Below are 4,850 nucleotides of genomic sequence, written 5' to 3' on the forward strand. Positions count from 1 at the left end.
GAAGGACATCCAGCCTTCCCTTCCAAAGGTATATTCCTACGGCGAGTTCTCTCTCTACCAGGCAGTTGATGCCTTCGACAACGATGGTTGGTGGTCTAGCGAGATCACCGGCAGGCTTGGGCCTCACTATTACTATGTTTATTTCTGTACAACCAACGAAGAGATCACTTATCCTTCTAATAAGATCAGGGTTCATCATGAGTGGGTTAACAGTGATTGGATTCTCTCCCAAAGAGAGTAACCACAGCCACAGCCACTGCAGAAACAGCAACAACAGCTAGGTCAACAATTCAATTGACTGCGTTGATCCACCGGTTAAGAATTCTTGGTAAATCAGATCTACTGAAGAAAAAATACTGAAAGAAAAGGAAAGGAAAGGAAGTAGAATTTATATACGTATCGTTAGTATTTGTTAATTTTTTAGGGTGTTCTTTGAAAGATTTTCGTTTATAGGTGAAAGACTGAACTGTTTCTTCGATTTGAAATCATGGACGGATAAGTGTTTTTTTTTTTAGTTTTACGTGAAAAAAAAAAGGGGATTGAATTTCTAGGGTTTGGAATTTCGTTGAAGAGGCCTCATGTTCTCTTCATGAGTCGAATTTGGTTCACTTTTGTTAATTGGGATCAATGTCTACTCGGACCTTAGAGATGAAAAAAGTACTTAACCCTTTTAAATTCTATTTAACATGTATTTTTTAAACATTTATGTTCTACAAAAATTGTTAATTTTTGTATGAATTGCTTTATGTAAAAATATGAAGTTTTTTCTTCTGAATTGTTGTACTAAAAAAGTCATATATATACCCTTTCATTGTTATAAAATATTAAAGTGATATAAATATTTCTGATTAACGATCCAATTTATTATAAAATACTCATACATATGTTATTAACATAAAAACACTTTCATAATGAATGGTATTCATTAAATTTACTATACACGTGTATTGCACGAGGCAATTTACTAGTATGTTAGTAAAATACACAAGTGTATCATTTTGGTACTTTTTTATTTTTGATATTAGGTGAGTAATGGTGTATAACCTTGTTATGGTGATGCAGGGTACTTGACGGGAGTGTGACGGCCAGGATTAACAAATCGGACGGACCGATTTAAGGAACAGTAATCAGACGGTCCGATTACTGGCTGGGTAGGTACACAAATCGGACCGTCCGATTTGTGCCCCTGCCACGTGTCGCGCATGCAGTTGGACCAGTCCCAAGTATACACTCCCAAGTCACGAATCTCCCTTCATTCACTTTCACTTTCCCTTTCACTTTTGTTCAATTCTCCTCTCCAATAAACCCCGCCACGGCGCCACCAGCTTCATTCATTTTTCATTGATGAAGCTTTGAGTTAAAAAAAATTGGACCACACAAAAAATATGCCTAGAAGAAGAAGAATAAAAGATGTCAATCGTCCGAAACTCCACATTGCTAATTATCTTGATCATCCTAATTATGTAAGTTTTTATTTCAAAAAATTTTATTTTAGTTAAAATAATAATTATAATGTTAGAGATTAATAATAGTTTATTATAGTGATAATGTTAGAAATTAGTGGAATAATAATTTTTAAATATTTGAGTTTAATTAAAATAATTTTAGAGATTATTAATAATAAATTATGATGGTAAGATCTAGGGTAGTTATTTGATAATGAAAATTTGATTCTTTTAAATTTAATTTGTTAATTAATTAATATTATGGTTTGTGTTTATGGTTCTAGAATGTTGCAATGTGACCACTACATGCCGCCGGATCGGTATAATCCAATAGTGGAGGGGTATTTACGGGACACCGGCTTTTATCATGTTTCACAGATTGGAGTTGTCCAATGTCAGTCGGCATTGGTTAATGCTCTAATCGAGAGATGGCGCCCCGAGACTCACACATTCTATTTTTCGGTTGGTGAGTGTGCCGTGATAATGGAGGATGTGACGTTAATTCTTGGTCTTTCGACGAATGGTTTGCCAGTTACGGGACCGACACTGAGTAGTTATGAGGCGTTAGAGGCTGAATGCTTAGATCAGTTTGGTGTTGCACCTAGGAAGGCAGACTGTAGGGGAAGTTTCATCAAGTTGACGTGGTTTCGAGCATTGAAAGATCGATTAGTGTTGGTTGATGATATTCAGATTCAGAGGTACGTGAAGTGCCACATAATGTTATTGTTTGAGACCGTTATGTTTGGAGATAAGTCTGGAGCAGGGGTGCACTGGAAGTTTCTACCGTTACTCCGTAACTTTACCGGGATCATACAGTTCAGTTGGGGATCGGCATGCCTGTCACACCTGTACAGAGCGTTGTGTAGGGCAACTCGTGTCGACTGTAAGGAGATTGATGGTCCACTGACACTCTTGCTTGCCTGGGCTTGGATCCATCTACCATTCATTGCGCCGATTCCTAGCAATCCTCGAATCTTTCCGATTGCAAATAGGTAAAATTAATTACTAAACGCTTTGAAATAGTGTATCTTAAATTGTATTGATAAATGTAAATTAACGAATTGTCTGATGTCAGGTGGCATAACTGGGAGCGTGAGAATCGTCCTTACAGATTTCATACCCTTGATCACTTTAGGAGAGATCTGGATGTTCTGCAAGAAGGACAGGTTTGTTGTAATAAATAAGTAGTTGTTTTCGTTTAGCCGTATTATTATTCATTGTGTAATCCTCGGTTACTTGCATAATGTGTGCAGTTTGTTTGGGAGCCTTATGCAATTGGTCGGACCGATTCAGACGTGATTCCTCCTGACATCCGTCAGCATTCGGCTATTTGGAGTGCCACAGTTCCGCTTATATCTTTTGAATGTATTGAGTGGCATGCATCTGATAGACTGAGGAGGCAATTTGGCTTGACTCAGGGCGTTCCTCATCAAGAGCGTGACCTAGGTGAAACAAATCTTAATTTAAATTGATGGCGCACCTGCATTTACATATTGAGGAAACTCCGGTGCATGCATGGCCTCCAAATCCAATGACCGCATGAAACTCGGCTCCACAAACGGCTGCTGGTTTGCTAGTGCATTTGCCACATCCGCCACATCTGCCACCATAGCCTCATCAGCTTGATCTTCGTCTACACCCGGATCAATAACCTCGTAGTTACTTTCGAACTCTTCTTCACTATCACTGTTGTAATCTTCCAATTCAATATCTCGGTCCGCTGCAGATTGCTCGAACTCGATATACAGTTCGATGAATGATATTCGCGACCAACTTTCAAGATACACTGAGAACATTTCTTGCATGCTCGCTTCATCGGTCACGTATTTCGTTTGAAATTGCACGAACCCACCAAAGACAAATATAGGATATCTGTACAGAATACACGACACTCTCCTAGATATTTGAGAATCCATCTTCTCACAAATGACACATTTTAGTCCTTCAAATGACAGTGTGAATGGAATAATAATATCCAACGGATTTTCACACACAAATTTTACTCCTTCCGATGTTTGTAATAAAATTTGGCCATGATAATACACTTTTAATCTACTCCTTCCGATGTTTGTAATAAAATTTGGCCATGATAATACACTTTTAATCTACTCCTTCCGATGTTTGTAATAAAATTTGGCCATGATAATACACTTTTAATCTTACTCTATCACTCGTTAGTCCTTACCCCTGCGTCAATCTTCACTCCTCACTCACTACCGACTCCGCCGCATACTTCGTTGTCGGGCAGCTGTTATCCGTCGTATTCACCGGCGGAGCAACCACTGAATCCATCCTCCGCTTTAGCTCCTTCCAGGTATTATATATATAATATATTTCACTCACTCTCTCTCTCTCTCTCTCTCTCTCTCTCTCTCTCTCTGTTGAGGGGTATCGGTGTGCCACCATCACTTTGCTTTTGGTTATGTAATTCGGTGTTTGAGTTATTGGTTTAGTGGGAGTGTTTGATTTGATTACTTTTGAACTTGCGGCTTTTTGGAGCAGCTGCAATAAGCCTTGATCGTTCGGGATTTAGATGTATGGATTGTTAAGGATCTTGAAGAGCTTAATTTGTTCTTTGGACAATTTACTTATGATTTCTTCTTTTCCCATGTATATAGTTTTTTTGGAGAGGATCATGACACATTCGAATCTTCTTGTAATAGTTAGCAATTGCCATTTCTTTCTTATTTTATTTTATTTTATACTATTTTAATCCTCTCTTCTTCTTTTTTCTTTTTCTTTTTTTTTTAAACTCCGCTTAGAGTGGTGTTATCGTGCTGAAGAGATAAGTAAGAAAATGTTGCTACTTAATTGGTACCCAAAAGTTATCAATAAGGAACTAGATAAGGGATAGTGCTCGTTAATATGTGTTGTTTCTTGTAAGAATAGGATCAATGTTTGGATATTGTAAAGGGTTTTACCAGTTGCTAAGTAATTTGGCCAAAGGATTCTTACCTAACATTTTAATGTATTATACTATTATATCTTTCTTCTATTATGTGTGCATTGGTAGCACTTTTTAAAGCCACACCTCATGCTTGGCAGTTCGCATGATGGTTTCTCCAAAATATAAAATCAATTATTGGCTTTTAATTTTTCTTCCCCCCCAAACAATTGTGCTGAGTTTTGGAATTGTTGTTGGAAACTTAATTATGATTGGAGATAGTACATTGATAATCCTTGAGTTTGAAAAGATTTTATTAGCAGCTTTTGTGGATATCTGGTAGTCGATTCAACATCACCACCACTCTCAATTTAAACCTTTCTGCTATCAATGTCCCCATTGATTAATTAGTTGTAGAGTTATCCAAGTACCTAGCCATTTGTGCAAACTTTTAAATTTTGTTGGTTTATGAGTAATTGTGTATATTTACAGAGTTCCAATTTCTGAAAGGTTTATGTACA

At 37.3% G+C, this 4,850-nt stretch overlaps 1 protein-coding gene across 2 annotated transcripts in view; it reads left to right on the forward strand.

Moving 5' to 3' along the window:
• Window positions 3,603-4,850, forward strand: part of LOC107643425 (eukaryotic translation initiation factor 2 subunit gamma) — a 5,085-nt gene continuing 3,837 nt past the window's right edge. Inside the window, exon 1 of one of the 2 annotated variants that reach the window (XM_016347069.2) lies at window positions 3,603-3,759. The gene's annotated coding sequence lies outside the window, so the exon portion shown is untranslated. The remainder of the gene's footprint in view (window positions 3,760-4,850) is intronic. The other variant, XM_021123516.1, reaches the window with a different exon arrangement.

This window comes from Arachis ipaensis, chromosome B05 (assembly GCF_000816755.2).
Source record: "Arachis ipaensis cultivar K30076 chromosome B05, Araip1.1, whole genome shotgun sequence".
NCBI classification, from domain to species: Eukaryota; Viridiplantae; Streptophyta; class Magnoliopsida; order Fabales; family Fabaceae; genus Arachis; species Arachis ipaensis.